This window comes from Clarias gariepinus, chromosome 2, assembly GCF_024256425.1.
Source record: "Clarias gariepinus isolate MV-2021 ecotype Netherlands chromosome 2, CGAR_prim_01v2, whole genome shotgun sequence".
Classification (NCBI taxonomy): Eukaryota; Metazoa; Chordata; class Actinopteri; order Siluriformes; family Clariidae; genus Clarias; species Clarias gariepinus.
Window position 1 is genome coordinate 12,737,193 of NC_071101.1, and position 17,042 is coordinate 12,754,234.

Genomic DNA, 17,042 nt, shown 5'->3' on the forward strand with positions numbered 1-17,042 from the left:
CTGTAGGTCAACAGCACCAGTGGCGGTCGTTGTTAACCCGGGCCACGACCGATCCGGTATGGGAATTATATTCTTGATTCGCATCATTGATTTGGCAAATGTTTTTCGTCGGATGCCCTTCCTGACACAACCCTCTGCATTTATCCAGACTTGGGACTGGCACAAGAAGACACTGGATTGCGCCCCCCCGTGGTTGCATTGAACGGAACAACCAACAAAACATGCAATTATTACCAGGTCCGACGAATTAAGCAATCAACCTTTCGTTAACAGATCTTAAAGGGTCTTGTTAAAGACCATCAAAAATTGCCACGGCTGACTATCTTTCAAGTCATCCAGGCGGGGTATTGGGTAAAGTTTTCAACTAGCAATGATCGCGCCTCGGATTAACCTCATAAGATACGATATTGCCTCTGCGCAAGGATAGGGATTGCGGCTCAACGACACATGCCAACATTCACAAAAGAGACAGTCCAGGTAGGGGAAACACAAAACTACATGGCTCAGGTGGTAACATGTCAATCACTCATGAAATCATTCGACTGAGCTTAGACTTTCAATATTGTTACCGATAACAAAACATTTAGCAAATCTTCTGAAAAACATACATGGAGTAACCTACGTGGAATGAAATAGAAATAAAATGTTTCCGCTCCAGTAGCAAAAGGGGCGTGGCTAAACACGACAGGCACATCTGGAGACGAAATTGGTGGTACCCTTCCACTGACAGAAGAAGAGCCCACAATGCTAACGGAGGTCACTTGAAATCGAAATGCTATAAATAATTAAATGAACAAAGAGTTATGTTATTCAGACATTGCGTTTGAACTGTGTTTCAACTAAAGACAATGAAATATTGTCAGAACATGTGCATGGGAGCCTAGAAAAGATAGAACATAATTTCACCATAGGCACATGTTGAATTAGTGTGTTTTGCAACTAGCATATCATACGCATTCATGAAACAAACCTGAAAAAGAGGTAGCTGCACTGTCTACATTTATCAACGCGTTCTGAAACGAAACACCTTGAAGTGCGCTGACAAATTAAGCAACCAATCTTCCTTTAACAGATCTTAAAAGGTCTCGTCAGAGACCAACAAAAATTGCCACGGCTGACTATCTTTCAAGTCATCCAGGCGGGGTATTGGGTAAAGTTTTCAACTAGCAATGATCGCGCCTCGGATTAACCTCATAAGCTACGATATTGCCTCTGCGAAAGAATAAAGATCGCGGCCGCAACGACACGTGCCCACATTCACAAAAGTGACACTCCGGGATGGTAACACAAAACCACATAGCTCAAGCGGTAATATGCCAATCACTCATAAAATCATTCGACTCATAGCTCAAGCTTAGACTTTCAATATTGAGACCAATACTTTTCAAACATGTCGAGTATGATACATGGAATGAAATAGAAATAAATCTCTTCCTATTTAGTTGTCCCAGCATGAAGGAGCGGAGGTAAAAACACCTGTGGACGAATTTGGTTGTACACTTCCACTGAATGAAGACAAACCCACAATGCCCAGTAAAGTCACAGGTACACCTGTGCACACATTTCGTGGTACCTTTCCAATGAACGTAGAAAACCCCACAATGCTCACCGAAATCACTTGAAATAATTGAATGAACCAAGTAATGGAAATTAGACATTGCTTTTGAATTTTGATACGACTGACAAATTTCAACAATGAAAACTGCTCGGACACCTTGCTTGGTATACGCCCAGGGAAAAAGGTCGATAATTTGACCAGAAGGACATGTTTAATTGTAGCGTGTTTTGCAATTGGCATCACAGGTGTGCATGCTCAATCTTGTAATCATTTAGACAGCCATTTTACATGATTAAAAAGTCCCATGCCGTAGGAGAAAAATTAAATTCACGTTGAACGGAAAGCTCATACGAACGGAAACAGCTACCAACGACGTCCAGAAGTTCAAGGTGATCTTCAAGCTTAAGCCTCTGTACGTTTACATTCGCAAAAAAATGTTTTTTTAAAGAAACATCATTGTAACGACCGTGAAACGAGAAGGAGGCGCGTTTATGTTCTGGGACTGCTTTGCTGCGTCTGGCACGGATCGTGTTGGATCTTCAGCGAGTACGTTTAAAACTATACATTAACAATTCGTTCTGAAGCATAACACAAATGCTAAACAAACGGCATTAAACATAACGAGCCATTGCTATCAGCTCGGACAAATTAAACAATCGCTCTTCCTACCTTGAAAATGTGATTCGACTGTGCTTACACATCCAATATTGTGACCGAGAACAAAACATTCTCCAAATGTTCTGAAAAACATGTCGAGTAATCGACGTGGAATGAAAATCTTTATTAATAACAATGCGTTCAGGAACGGAACAACCACCAAAATATGCAATTATTACCAGCTCCGACGAATTAAGCAACCAATCTTTTTTTAACAGATCTTAAAGGGTCCTGTTAAAGACCATCAAAAATTGCCACGGCTGACTATCTTTCAAGTCATCCAGGCGGGGTATTGGGTAAAGTTTTCAACTAGCAATGATCGCGCCTCGGATTAACCTCATAAGCTACGATATTGCCTCTGCGCAAGAATAAGGACTGCGGCTCAACGACACATGCCAACATTCACAAAAGAGACAGTCCAGGATGGTAAACACAAAACTACATGGCTCAGGTGGTAACATGTCAATCACTCATGAAATCATTCGACTGAGCTTAGACTTTCAATATTGTTACCGATAACAAAACATTTAGCAAATCTTCTGAAAAACATACATGGAGTAACCTACGTGAAATGAAATAGAAATAAAATGTTTCCGCTCCAGTAGCAAAAGGGGCGTGGCTAAACACGACAGGCACATCTGGAGACGAAATTGGTGGTACCCTTCCACTGACCGAAGAAGAGCCCACAATGCTAACGGAGGTCACTTGAAATCGAAATGCTATAAATAATTTAATGAACAAAGAGTGATGTTATTCAGACATTGCGTTTGAACTGTGTTTCAACTAAAGACAATGAAATATTGTCAGAACATGTGCATGGGAGCCTAGAAAAGATAGAACATAATTTCACCATAGGCACATGTTGAATTAGTGTGTTTTGCAACTAGCATATCATACGCATTCATGAAACAAACCTGAAAAAGAGGTAGCTGCACTGTCTACATTTATCAACGCGTTCTGAAACGAAACACTTTGAAGTGCGCTGACAAATTAAGCAACCAATCTTCCTTTAACAGATCTTAAAGGGTCTCGTCAGAGACCAACAAAAATTGCCACGGCTGACTATCTTTCAAGTCATCCAGGCGGGGTATTGGGTAAAGTTTTCAACTAGCAATGATCGCGCCTCGGATTAACCTCATAAGCTACGATATTGCCTCTGCGAAAGAATAAAGATCGCGGCCGCAACGACACGTGCCCACATTCACAAAAGTGACACTCCGGGATGGTAACACAAAACCACATAGCTCAAGCGGTAATATGCCAATCACTCATAAAATCATTCGACTCATAGCTCAAGCTTAGACTTTCAATATTGAGACCAATACTTTTCAAACATGTCGAGTATGATACATGGAATGGAATAGAAATAAATCTCTTCCTATTTAGCTGTTCCAGCATGAAGGAGCGCAGGTAAAAACACCTGTGGACGAATTTGGTTGTACACTTCCACTGAATGAAGACAAACCCACAATGCCCAGTAAAGTCACAGGTACACCTGTGCACACATTTCGTGGTACCTTTCCAATGAACGTAGAAAACCCCACAATGCTCACTGAAATCACTTGAAATAATTGAATGAACCAAGTAATGGAAATTAGACATTGCTTTTGAATTTTGATACGACTGACAAATTTCAACAATGAAAACTGCTCGGACACCTTGCTTGGTATACGCCCAGGGAAAAAGGTCGATAATTTGACCAGAAGGACATGTTCAATTGTAGCGTGTTTTGCAATTGGCATCACAGGTGTGCATGCTCAATCTTGTAATCATTTAGACAGCCATTTTACATGATTAAAAAGTCCCATGCCTTAGGAGAAAAATTAAATTCACGTTGAACGGAAAGCTCATACGAACGGAAACAGCTACCAACGACGTCCAGAAGTTCAAGGTGATCTTCAAGCTTAAGCCTCTGTACGTTTACATTCGCAAAAAAATGTTTTTTTAAAGAAACATCATTGTAACGACCGTGAAACGAGAAGGAGGCGCGTTTATGTTCTGGGACTGCTTTGCTGCGTCTGGCACGGATCGTGTTGGATCTTCAGCGAGTACGTTCAAAACTATACATTAACAATTCGTTCTGAAGCATAACACAAATGCTAAACAAACGGCATTAAACATAACGAGCCATTGCTATCAGCTCGGACAAATTAAACAATCGCTCTTCCTACCTTGAAAATGTGATTCGACTGTGCTTACACATCCAATATTGTGACCGAGAACAAAACATTCTCCAAATGTTCTGAAAAACATGTCGAGTAATCGACATGGAATGAAAATCTTTATTAATAACAATGCGTTCGGGAACGGAACAACCACCAAAACATGCAATTATTACCAGCTCCGACGAATTAAGCAACCAATCTTTTTTTAACAGATCTTAAAGGGTCCTGTTAAAGACCATCAAAAATTGCCACGGCTGACTATCTTTCAAGTCATCCAGGCGGGGTATTGGGTAAAGTTTTCAACTAGCAATGATCGCGCCTCGGATTAACCTCATAAGCTACGATATTGCCTCTGCGCAAGGATAGGGACTGTGGCTCAACGACACATGCCAACATTCACAAAAGAGACAGTCCAGGATGGTAAACACAAAACTACATGGCTCAGGTGGTAACATGTCAATCACTCATGAAATCATTCGACTGAGCTTAGACTTTCAATATTGTTACCGATAACAAAACATTTAGCAACTCTTCTGAAAAACATACATGGAGTAACCTACGTGGAATGAAATAGAAATAAAATGTTTCCGCTCCAGTAGCAAAAGGGGCGTGGCACGACACGACAGGCACATCTGGAGACGAAATTGGTGGTACCCTTCCACTGACCGAAGAAGAGCCCACAATGCTAACGGAGGTCACTTGAAATCGAAATGATATAAATAATTTAATGAACAAAGAGTGATGTTATTCAGACATTGCGTTTGAACTGTGTTTCAACTAAAGACAATGAAATATTGTCAGAACATGTGCATGGGAGCCTAGAAAAGATAGAACATAATTTCACCATAGGCACATGTTGAATTAGTGTGTTTTGCAACTAGCATATCATACGCATTCATGAAACAAACCTGAAAAAGAGGTAGCTGCACTGTCTACATTTATCAACGCGTTCTGAAACGAAACACCTTGAAGTGCGCTGACAAATTAAGCAACCAATCTTCCTTTAACAGATCTTAAAGGGTCTCGTCAGAGACCATCAAAAATTGCCACGGCTGACTATCTTTCAAGTCATCCAGGCGGGGTATTGGGTAAAGTTTTCAACTAGCAATGATCGCGCCTCGGATTAACCTCATAAGCTACGATATTGCCTCTGCGAAAGAATAAAGATCGCGGCCGCAACGACACGTGCCCACATTCACAAAAGTGACACTCCGGGATGGTAACACAAAACCACATAGCTCAAGCGGTAATATGCCAATCACTCATAAAATCATTCGACTGAGCTTAGACTTTCAATATTGTTACCGATAACAAAACATTTAGCAAATCTTCTGAAAAACATACATGGAGACTTTCAATATTGAGACCAATACTTTTCAAACATGTCGAGTATGATACATGGAATGGAATAGAAATAAATCTCTTCCTATTTAGCTGTTCCAGCATGAAAGAGCGCAGGTAAAAACACCTGTGGACGAATTTGGTTGTACACTTCCACTGAATGAAGACAAACCCACAATGCCCAGTAAAGTCACAGGTACACCTGTGCACACATTTCGTGGTACCTTTCCAATGAACGTAGAAAACCCCACAATGCTCACTGAAATCACTTGAAATAATTGAATGAACCAAGTAATGGAAATTAGACATTGCTTTTGAATTTTGATACGACTGACAAATTTCAACAATGAAAACTGCTCGGACACCTTGCTTGGTATACGCCCAGGGAAAAAGGTCGATAATTTGACCAGAAGGACATGTTCAATTGTAGCGTGTTTTGCAATTGGCATCACAGGTGTGCATGCTCAATCTTGTAATCATTTAGACAGCCATTTTACATGATTAAAAAGTCCCATGCCGTAGGAGAAAAATTAAATTCACGTTGAACGGAAAGCTCATACGAACGGAAACAGCTACCAACGACGTCCAGAAGTTCAAGGTGATCTTCAAGCTTAAGCCTCTGTACGTTTACATTCGCAAAAAAATGTTTTTTTAAAGAAACATCATTGTAACGACCGTGAAACGAGAAGGAGGCGCGTTTATGTTCTGGGACTGCTTTGCTGCGTCTGGCACGGATCGTGTTGGATCTTCAGCGAGTACGTTCAAAACTATACATTAACAATTCATTCTGAAGCATAACACAAATGCTAAACAAACGGCATTAAACATAACGAGCCATTGCTATCAGCTCGGACAAATTAAACAATCGCTCTTCCTACCTTGAAAATGTGATTCGACTGTGCTTACACATCCAATATTGTGAGCGAGAACAAAACATTCTCCAAATGTTCTGAAAAACATGTCGAGTAATCGACATGGAATGAAAATCTTTATTAATAACAATGCGTTCGGGAACGGAACAACCACCAAAATATGCAATTATTACCAGCTCCGACGAATTAAGCAACCAATCTTTTTTTAACAGATCTTAAAGGGTCCTGTTAAAGACCATCAAAAATTGCCACGGCTGACTATCTTTCAAGTCATCCAGGCGGGGTATTGGGTAAAGTTTTCAACTAGCAATGATCGCGCCTCGGATTAACCTCATAAGCTACGATATTACCTCTGCGCAAGGATAGGGACTGCGGCTCAACGACACATGCCAACATTCACAAAAGAGACAGTCCAGGATGGTAAACACAAAACTACATGGCTCAGGTGGTAACATGTCAATCACTCATGAAATCATTCGACTGAGCTTAGACTTTCAATATTGTTACCGATAACAAAACATTTAGCAAATCTTCTGAAAAACATACATGGAGTAACCTACGTGGAATGAAATAGAAATAAAATGTTTCCGCTCCAGTAGCAAAAGGGGCGTGGCTAAACACGACAGGCACATCTGGAGACGAAATTGGTGGTACCCTTCCACTGACCGAAGAAGAACCCACAATGCTAACGGAGGTCACTTGAAATCGAAATGCTATAAATAATTTAATGAACAAAGAGTGATGTTATTCAGACATTGCGTTTGAACTGTGTTTCAACTAAAGACAATGAAATATTGTCAGAACATGTGCATGGGAGCCTAGAAAAGATAGAACATAATTTCACCATAGGCACATGTTGAATTAGTGTGTTTTGCAACTAGTATATCATACGCATTCATGAAACAAACCTGAAAAAGAGGTAGCTGCACTGTCTACATTTATCAACGCGTTCTGAAACGAAACACCTTGAAGTGCGCTGACAAATTAAGCAACCAATCTTCCTTTAACAGATCTTAAAGGGTCTCGTCAGAGACCAACAAAAATTGCCACGGCTGACTATCTTTCAAGTCATCCAGGCGGGGTATTGGGTAAAGTTTTCAACTAGCAATGATCGCGCCTCGGATTAACCTCATAAGCTACGATATTGCCTCTGCGAAAGAATAAAGATCGCGGCCGCAACGACACGTGCCCACATTCACAAAAGTGACACTCCGGGATGGTAACACAAAACCACATAGCTCAAGCGGTAATATGCCAACCACTCATAAAATCATTCGACTCATAGCTCAAGCTTAGACTTTCAATATTGAGACCAATACTTTTCAAACATGTCGAGTATGATACATGGAATGGAATAGAAATAAATCTCTTCCTATTTAGCTGTTCCAGCATGAAGGAGCGCAGGTAAAAACACCTGTGGACGAATTTGGTTGTACACTTCCACTGAATGAAGACAAACCCACAATGCCCAGTAAAGTCACAGGTACACCTGTGCACACATTTCGTGGTACCTTTCCAATGAACGTAGAAAACCCCACAATGCTCACTGAAATCACTTGAAATAATTGAATGCACCAAGTAATGGAAATTAGACATTGCTTTTGAATTTTGATACGACTGACAAATTTCAACAATGAAAACTGCTCGGACACCTTGCTTGGTATACGCCCAGGGAAAAAGGTCGATAATTTGACCAGAAGGACATGTTCAATTGTAGCGTGTTTTGCAATTGGCATCACAGGTGTGCATGCTCAATCTTGTAATCATTTAGACAGCCATTTTACATGATTAAAAAGTCCCATGCCTTAGGAGAAAAATTAAATTCACGTTGAACGGAAAGCTCATACGAACGGAAACAGCTACCAACGACGTCCAGAAGTTCAAGGTGATCTTCAAGCTTAAGCCTCTGTACGTTTACATTCGCAAAAAAATGTTTTTTTAAAGAAACATCATTGTAACGACCGTGAAACGAGAAGGAGGCGCGTTTATGTTCTGGGACTGCTTTGCTGCGTCTGGCACGGATCGTGTTGGATCTTCAGCGAGTACGTTCAAAACTATACATTAACAATTCATTCTGAAGCATAACACAAATGCTAAACAAACGGCATTAAACATAACGAGCCATTGCTATCAGCTCGGACAAATTAAACAATCGCTCTTCCTACCTTGAAAATGTGATTCGACTGTGCTTACACATCCAATATTGTGAGCGAGAACAAAACATTCTCCAAATGTTCTGAAAAACATGTCGAGTAATCGACATGGAATGAAAATCTTTATTAATAACAATGCGTTCGGGAACGGAACAACCACCAAAATATGCAATTATTACCAGCTCCGACGAATTAAGCAACCAATCTTTTTTTAACAGATCTTAAAGGGTCCTGTTAAAGACCATCAAAAATTGCCACGGCTGACTATCTTTCAAGTCATCCAGGCGGGGTATTGGGTAAAGTTTTCAACTAGCAATGATCGCGCCTCGGATTAACCTCATAAGCTACGATATTGCCTCTGCGCAAGGATAGGGACTGCGGCTCAACGACACATGCCAACATTCACAAAAGAGACAGTCCAGGATGGTAAACACAAAACTACATGGCTCAGGTGGTAACATGTCAATCACTCATGAAATCATTCGACTGAGCTTAGACTTTCAATATTGTTACCGATAACAAAACATTTAGCAAATCTTCTGAAAACATACATGGAGTAACCTACGTGGAATGAAATAGAAATAAAATGTTTCCGCTCCAGTAGCAAAAGGGGCGTGGCTAAACACGACAGGCACATCTGGAGACGAAATTGGTGGTACCCTTCCACTGACCGAAGAAGAGCCCACAATGCTAACGGAGGTCACTTGAAATCGAAATGCTATAAATAATTTAATGAACAAAGAGTGATGTTATTCAGACATTGCGTTTGAACTGTGTTTCAACTAAAGACAATGAAATATTGTCAGAACATGTGCATGGGAGCCTAGAAAAGATAGAACATAATTTCACCATAGGCACATGTTGAATTAGTGTGTTTTGCAACTAGCATATCATACGCATTCATGAAACAAACCTGAAAAATAGATAGCTGCACTGTCTACATTTATCAACGCGTTCTGAAACGAAACACCTTGAAGTGCGCTGACAAATTAAGCAATCAATCTTCCTTTAACAGATCTTAAAAGGTCTCGTCAGAGACCAACAAAAATTGCCACGGCTGACTATCTTTCAAGTCATCCAGGCGGGGTATTGGGTAAAGTTTTCAACTAGCAATGATCGCGCCTCGGATTAACCTCATAAACTACGATATTGCCTCTGCGAAAGAATAAAGATCGCGGCCGCGACGACACGTGCCCACATTCACAAAAGTGACACTCCGGGATGGTAACACAAAACCACATAGCTCAGCGGTAATATGCCAACCACTCATAAAATCATTCGACTCATAGCTCAAGCTTAGACTTTCAATATTGAGACCAATACTTTTCAAACATGTCGAGTATGATACATGGAATGGAATAGAAATAAGTCTCTTCCTATTTAGCTGTTCCAGCATGAAGGAGCGGAGGTAAAAACACCTGTGGACGAATTTGGTTGTACACTTCCACTGAATGAAGACAAACCCACAATGCCCAGTAAAGTCACAGGTACACCTGTGCACACATTTCGTGGTACCTTTCCAATGAACGTAGAAAACCCCACAATGCTCACCGAAATCACTTGAAATAATTGAATGAACCAAGTAATGGAAATTAGACATTGCTTTTGAATTTTGATACGACTGACAAATTTCAACAATGAAAACTGCTCGGACACCTTGCTTGGTATACGCCCAGGGAAAAAGGTCGATAATTTGACCAGAAGGACATGTTCAATTGTAGCGTGTTTTGCAATTGGCATCACAGGTGTGCATGCTCAATCTTGTAATCATTTAGACAGCCATTTTACATGATTAAAAAGTCCCATGCCGTAGGAGAAAAATTAAATTCACGTTGAACGGAAAGCTCATACGAACGGAAACAGCTACCAACGACGTCCAGAAGTTCAAGGTGATCTTCAAGCTTAAGCCTCTGTACGTTTACATTCGCAAAAAAATGTTTTTTTAAAGAAACATCATTGTAACGACCGTGAAACGAGAAGGAGGCGCGTTTATGTTCTGGGACTGCTTTGCTGCGTCTGGCACGGATCGTGTTGGATCTTCAGCGAGTACGTTTAAAACTATACATTAACAATTCGTTCTGAAGCATAACACAAATGCTAAACAAACGGCATTAAACATAACGAGCCATTGCTATCAGCTCGGACAAATTAAACAATCGCTCTTCCTACCTTGAAAATGTGATTCGACTGTGCTTACACATCCAATATTGTGACCGAGAACAAAACATTCTCCAAATGTTCTGAAAAACATGTCGAGTAATCGACATGGAATGAAAATCTTTATTAATAACAATGCGTTCGGGAACGGAAGAACCACCAAAACATGCAATTATTACCAGCTCCGACGAATTAAGCAACCAATCTTTTTTTTAACAGATCTTAAAGGGTCCTGTTAAAGACCATCAAAAATTGCCACGGCTGACTATCTTTCAAGTCATCCAGGCGGGGTATTGGGTAAAGTTTTCAACTAGCAATGATCGCGCCTCGGATTAACCTCATAAGCTACGATATTGCCTCTGCGCAAGGATAGGGACTGTGGCTCAACGACACATGCCAACATTCACAAAAGAGACAGTCCAGGATGGTAAACACAAAACTACATGGCTCAGGTGGTAACATGTCAATCACTCATGAAATCATTCGACTGAGCTTAGACTTTCAATATTGTTACCGATAACAAAACATTTAGCAAATCTTCTGAAAAACATACATGGAGTAACCTACGTGGAATGAAATAGAAATAAAATGTTTCCGCTCCAGTAGCAAAAGGGGCGTGGCTAAACACGACAGGCACATCTGGAGACGAAATTGGTGGTACCCTTCCACTGACCGAAGAAGAGCCCACAATGCTAACGGAGGTCACTTGAAATCGAAATGATATAAATAATTTAATGAACAAAGAGTGATGTTATTCAGACATTGCGTTTGAACTGTGTTTCAACTAAAGACAATGAAATATTGTCAGAACATGTGCATGGGAGCCTAGAAAAGATAGAACATAATTTCACCATAGGCACATGTTGAATTAGTGTGTTTTGCAACTAGCATATCATACGCATTCATGAAACAAACCTGAAAAAGAGGTAGCTGCACTGTCTACATTTATCAACGTGTTCTGAAACGAAACACCTTGAAGTGCGCTGACAAATTAAGCAACCAATCTTCCTTTAACAGATCTTAAAGGGTCTCGTCAGAGACCAACAAAAATTGCCACGGCTGACTATCTTTCAAGTCATCCAGGCGGGGTATTGGGTAATGTTTTCAACTAGCAATGATCGCGCCTCGGATTAACCTCATAAGCTACGATATTGCCTCTGCGAAAGAATAAAGATCGCGGCCGCGACGACACGTGCCCACATTCACAAAAGTGACACTCCGGGATGGTAACACAAAACCACATAGCTCAAGCGGTAATATGCCAATCACTCATAAAATCATTCGACTCATAGCTCAAGCTTAGACTTTCAATATTGAGACCAATACTTTTCAAACATGTCGAGTATGATACATGGAATGGAATAGAAATAAATCTCTTCCTATTTAGCTGTTCCAGCATGAAGGAGCGCAGGTAAAAACACCTGTGGACGAATTTGGTTGTACACTTCCACTGAATGAAGACAAACCCACAATGCCCAGTAAAGTCACAGGTACACCTGTGCACACATTTCGTGGTACCTTTCCAATGAACGTAGAAAACCCCACAATGCTCACTGAAATCACTTGAAATAATTGAATGAACCAAGTAATGGAAATTAGACATTGCTTTTGAATTTTGATACGACTGACAAATTTCAACAATGAAAACTGCTCGGACACCTTGCTTGGTATACGCCCAGGGAAAAAGGTCGATAATTTGACCAGAAGGACATGTTCAATTGTAGCGTGTTTTGCAATTGGCATCACAGGTGTGCATGCTCAATCTTGTAATCATTTAGACAGCCATTTTACATGATTAAAAAGTCCCATGCCGTAGGAGAAAAATTAAATTCACGTTGAACGGAAAGCTCATACGAACGGAAACAGCTACCAACGACGTCCAGAAGTTCAAGGTGATCTTCAAGCTTAAGCCTCTGTACGTTTACATTCGCAAAAAAATGTTTTTTTAAAGAAACATCATTGTAACGACCGTGAAACGAGAAGGAGGCGCGTTTATGTTCTGGGACTGCTTTGCTGCGTCTGGCACGGATCGTGTTGGATCTTCAGCGAGTACGTTCAAAACTATACATTAACAATTCATTCTGAAGCATAACACAAATGCTAAACAAACGGCATTAAACATAACGAGCCATTGCTATCAGCTCGGACAAATTAAACAATCGCTCTTCCTACCTTGAAAATGTGATTCGACTGTGCTTACACATCCAATATTGTGAGCGAGAACAAAACATTCTCCAAATGTTCTGAAAAACATGTCGAGTAATCGACATGGAATGAAAATCTTTATTAATAACAATGCGTTCGGGAACGGAACAACCACCAAAATATGCAATTATTACCAGCTCCGACGAATTAAGCAACCAATCTTTTTTTAACAGATCTTAAAGGGTCCTGTTAAAGACCATCAAAAATTGCCACGGCTGACTATCTTTCAAGTCATCCAGGCGGGGTATTGGGTAAAGTTTTCAACTAGCAATGATCGCGCCTCGGATTAACCTCATAAGCTACGATATTGCCTCTGCGCAAGGATAGGGACTGCGGCTCAACGACACATGCCAACATTCACAAAAGAGACAGTCCAGGATGGTAAACACAAAACTACATGGCTCAGGTGGTAACATGTCAATCACTCATGAAATCATTCGACTGAGCTTAGACTTTCAATATTGTTACCGATAACAAAACATTTAGCAAATTTTCTGAAAAACATACATGGAGTAACCTACGTGGAATGAAATAGAAATAAAATGTTTCCGCTCCAGTAGCAAAAGGGGCGTGGCTAAACACGACAGGCACATCTGGAGACGAAATTGGTGGTACCCTTCCACTGACCGAAGAAGAGCCCACAATGCTAACGGAGGTCACTTGAAATCGAAATGCTATAAATAATTTAATGAACAAAGAGTGATGTTATTCAGACATTGCGTTTGAACTGTGTTTCAACTAAAGACAATGAAATATTGTCAGAACATGTGCATGGGAGCCTAGAAAAGATAGAACATAATTTCACCATAGGCACATGTTGAATTAGTGTGTTTTGCAACTAGCATATCATACGCATTCATGAAACAAACCTGAAAAAGAGGTAGCTGCACTGTCTACATTTATCAACGCGTTCTGAAACGAAACACCTTGAAGTGCGCTGACAAATTAAGCAACCAATCTTCCTTTAACAGATCTTAAAGGGTCTCGTCAGAGACCAACAAAAATTGCCACGGCTGACTATCTTTCAAGTCATCCAGGCGGGGTATTGGGTAAAGTTTTCAACTAGCAATGATCGCGCCTCGGATTAACCTCATAAGCTACGATATTGCCTCTGCGAAAGAATAAAGATCGCGGCTGCAACGACACGTGCCCACATTCACAAAAGTGACACTCCGGGATGGTAACACAAAACCACATAGCTCAAGCGGTAATATGCCAATCACTCATAAAATCATTCGACTCATAGCTCAAGCTTAGACTTTCAATATTGAGACCAATACTTTTCAAACATGTCGAGTATGATACATGGAATGGAATAGAAATAAATCTCTTCCTATTTAGCTGTTCCAGCATGAAGGAGCGCAGGTAAAAACACCTGTGGACGAATTTGGTTGTACACTTCCACTGAATGAAGACAAACCCACAATGCCCAGTAAAGTCACAGGTACACCTGTGCACACATTTCGTGGTACCTTTCCAATGAACGTAGAAAACCCCACAATGCTCACCGAAATCACTTGAAATAATTGAATGAACCAAGTAATGGAAATTAGACATTGCTTTTGAATTTTGATACGACTGACAAATTTCAACAATGAAAACTGCTCGGACACCTTGCTTGGTATACGCCCAGGGAAAAAGGTCGATAATTTGACCAGAAGGACATGTTCAATTGTAGCGTGTTTTGCAATTGGCATCACAGGTGTGCATGCTCAATCTTGTAATCATTTAGACAGCCATTTTACATGATTAAAAAGTCCCATGCCGTAGGAGAAAAATTAAATTCACGTTGAACGGAAAGCTCATACGAACGGAAACAGCTACCAACGACGTCCAGAAGTTCAAGGTGATCTTCAAGCTTAAGCCTCTGTACGTTTACATTCGCAAAAAAATGTTTTTTTAAAGAAACATCATTGTAACGACCGTGAAACGAGAAGGAGGCGCGTTTATGTTCTGGGACTGCTTTGCTGCGTCTGGCACGGATCGTGTTGGATCTTCAGCGAGTACGTTTAAAACTATACATTAACAATTCGTTCTGAAGCATAACACAAATGCTAAACAAACGGCATTAAACATAACGAGCCATTGCTATCAGCTCGGACAAATTAAACAATCGCTCTTCCTACCTTGAAAATGTGATTCGACTGTGCTTACACATCCAATATTGTGACCGAGAACAAAACATTCTCCAAATGTTCTGAAAAACATGTCGAGTAATCGACATGGAATGAAAATCTTTATTAATAACAATGCGTTCGGGAACGGAAGAACCACCAAAACATGCAATTATTACCAGCTCCGACGAATTAAGCAACCAATCTTTTTTTTAACAGATCTTAAAGGGTCCTGTTAAAGACCATCAAAAATTGCCACGGCTGACTATCTTTCAAGTCATCCAGGCGGGGTATTGGGTAAAGTTTTCAACTAGCAATGATCGCGCCTCGGATTAACCTCATAAGCTACGATATTGCCTCTGCGCAAGGATAGGGACTGTGGCTCAACGACACATGCCAACATTCACAAAAGAGACAGTCCAGGATGGTAAACACAAAACTACATGGCTCAGGTGGTAACATGTCAATCACTCATGAAATCATTCGACTGAGCTTAGACTTTCAATATTGTTACCGATAACAAAACATTTAGCAAATCTTCTGAAAAACATACATGGAGTAACCTACGTGGAATGAAATAGAAATAAAATGTTTCCGCTCCAGTAGCAAAAGGGGCGTGGCTAAACACGACAGGCACATCTGGAGACGAAATTGGTGGTACCCTTCCACTGACCGAAGAAGAGCCCACAATGCTAACGGAGGTCACTTGAAATCGAAATGATATAAATAATTTAATGAACAAAGAGTGATGTTATTCAGACATTGCGTTTGAACTGTGTTTCAACTAAAGACAATGAAATATTGTCAGAACATGTGCATGGGAGCCTAGAAAAGATAGAACATAATTTCACCATAGGCACATGTTGAATTAGTGTGTTTTGCAACTAGCATATCATACGCATTCATGAAACAAACCTGAAAAAGAGGTAGCTGCACTGTCTACATTTATCAACGTGTTCTGAAACGAAACACCTTGAAGTGCGCTGACAAATTAAGCAACCAATCTTCCTTTAACAGATCTTAAAGGGTCTCGTCAGAGACCAACAAAAATTGCCACGGCTGACTATCTTTCAAGTCATCCAGGCGGGGTATTGGGTAATGTTTTCAACTAGCAATGATCGCGCCTCGGATTAACCTCATAAGCTACGATATTGCCTCTGCGAAAGAATAAAGATCGCGGCCGCGACGACACGTGCCCACATTCACAAAAGTGACACTCCGGGATGGTAACACAAAACCACATAGCTCAAGCGGTAATATGCCAATCACTCATAAAATCATTCGACTCATAGCTCAAGCTTAGACTTTCAATATTGAGACCAATACTTTTCAAACATGTCGAGTATGATACATGGAATGGAATAGAAATAAATCTCTTCCTATTTAGCTGTTCCAGCATGAAGGAGCGCAGGTAAAAACACCTGTGGACGAATTTGGTTGTACACTTCCACTGAATGAAGACAAACCCACAATGCCCAGTAAAGTCACAGGTACACCTGTGCACACATTTCGTGGTACCTTTCCAATGAACGTAGAAAACCCCACAATGCTCACTGAAATCACTTGAAATAATTGAATGAACCAAGTAATGGAAATTAGACATTGCTTTTGAATTTTGATACGACTGACAAATTTCAACAATGAAAACTGCTCGGACACCTTGCTTGGTATACGCCCAGGGAAAAAGGTCGATAATTTGACCAGAAGGACATGTTCAATTGTAGCGTGTTTTGCAATTGGCATCACAGGTGTGCATGCTCAATCTTGTAATCATTTAGACAGCCATTTTACATGATTAAAAAGTCCCATGCCGTAGGAGA

At 40.5% G+C, this 17,042-nt stretch overlaps 16 non-coding genes across 16 annotated transcripts; all 16 read right to left on the bottom strand.

The window, feature by feature from the left end:
* Nucleotides 1-284: 284 nt before the first annotated feature.
* On the bottom strand, nucleotides 285-425 carry LOC128518242 (U4 spliceosomal RNA). The gene has a single exon (XR_008357700.1). It is a non-coding gene; the product is annotated as a U4 spliceosomal RNA (small nuclear RNA).
* Nucleotides 426-1,083: 658 nt separating this feature from the next.
* Nucleotides 1,084-1,224, bottom strand: LOC128518112 (U4 spliceosomal RNA). The gene has a single exon (XR_008357574.1). It is a non-coding gene; the product is annotated as a U4 spliceosomal RNA (small nuclear RNA).
* Nucleotides 1,225-2,444: 1,220 nt separating this feature from the next.
* Nucleotides 2,445-2,585, bottom strand: LOC128518241 (U4 spliceosomal RNA). The gene has a single exon (XR_008357699.1). It is a non-coding gene; the product is annotated as a U4 spliceosomal RNA (small nuclear RNA).
* A 657-nt stretch (nucleotides 2,586-3,242) lies between these two features.
* Nucleotides 3,243-3,383, bottom strand: LOC128518113 (U4 spliceosomal RNA). The gene has a single exon (XR_008357575.1). It is a non-coding gene; the product is annotated as a U4 spliceosomal RNA (small nuclear RNA).
* A 1,220-nt stretch (nucleotides 3,384-4,603) lies between these two features.
* Nucleotides 4,604-4,744, bottom strand: LOC128518212 (U4 spliceosomal RNA). The gene has a single exon (XR_008357670.1). It is a non-coding gene; the product is annotated as a U4 spliceosomal RNA (small nuclear RNA).
* Nucleotides 4,745-5,401: 657 nt separating this feature from the next.
* Nucleotides 5,402-5,542, bottom strand: LOC128518245 (U4 spliceosomal RNA). Its single transcript, XR_008357702.1, has one exon. It is a non-coding gene; the product is annotated as a U4 spliceosomal RNA (small nuclear RNA).
* Nucleotides 5,543-6,816: 1,274 nt separating this feature from the next.
* Nucleotides 6,817-6,957, bottom strand: LOC128518237 (U4 spliceosomal RNA). Its single transcript, XR_008357695.1, has one exon. It is a non-coding gene; the product is annotated as a U4 spliceosomal RNA (small nuclear RNA).
* Nucleotides 6,958-7,614: 657 nt separating this feature from the next.
* Nucleotides 7,615-7,755, bottom strand: LOC128518114 (U4 spliceosomal RNA). The gene has a single exon (XR_008357576.1). It is a non-coding gene; the product is annotated as a U4 spliceosomal RNA (small nuclear RNA).
* A 1,220-nt stretch (nucleotides 7,756-8,975) lies between these two features.
* Nucleotides 8,976-9,116, bottom strand: LOC128518213 (U4 spliceosomal RNA). Its single transcript, XR_008357671.1, has one exon. It is a non-coding gene; the product is annotated as a U4 spliceosomal RNA (small nuclear RNA).
* Nucleotides 9,117-9,772: 656 nt separating this feature from the next.
* Nucleotides 9,773-9,913, bottom strand: LOC128518135 (U4 spliceosomal RNA). The gene has a single exon (XR_008357596.1). It is a non-coding gene; the product is annotated as a U4 spliceosomal RNA (small nuclear RNA).
* Nucleotides 9,914-11,133: 1,220 nt separating this feature from the next.
* Nucleotides 11,134-11,274, bottom strand: LOC128518214 (U4 spliceosomal RNA). Its single transcript, XR_008357672.1, has one exon. It is a non-coding gene; the product is annotated as a U4 spliceosomal RNA (small nuclear RNA).
* A 657-nt stretch (nucleotides 11,275-11,931) lies between these two features.
* Nucleotides 11,932-12,072, bottom strand: LOC128518137 (U4 spliceosomal RNA). The gene has a single exon (XR_008357598.1). It is a non-coding gene; the product is annotated as a U4 spliceosomal RNA (small nuclear RNA).
* Nucleotides 12,073-13,292: 1,220 nt separating this feature from the next.
* Nucleotides 13,293-13,433, bottom strand: LOC128518215 (U4 spliceosomal RNA). The gene has a single exon (XR_008357673.1). It is a non-coding gene; the product is annotated as a U4 spliceosomal RNA (small nuclear RNA).
* A 657-nt stretch (nucleotides 13,434-14,090) lies between these two features.
* LOC128518115 (U4 spliceosomal RNA) lies at nucleotides 14,091-14,231 on the bottom strand. The gene has a single exon (XR_008357577.1). It is a non-coding gene; the product is annotated as a U4 spliceosomal RNA (small nuclear RNA).
* A 1,221-nt stretch (nucleotides 14,232-15,452) lies between these two features.
* On the bottom strand, nucleotides 15,453-15,593 carry LOC128518216 (U4 spliceosomal RNA). The gene has a single exon (XR_008357674.1). It is a non-coding gene; the product is annotated as a U4 spliceosomal RNA (small nuclear RNA).
* A 657-nt stretch (nucleotides 15,594-16,250) lies between these two features.
* On the bottom strand, nucleotides 16,251-16,391 carry LOC128518138 (U4 spliceosomal RNA). Its single transcript, XR_008357599.1, has one exon. It is a non-coding gene; the product is annotated as a U4 spliceosomal RNA (small nuclear RNA).
* Nucleotides 16,392-17,042: the final 651 nt, after the last annotated feature.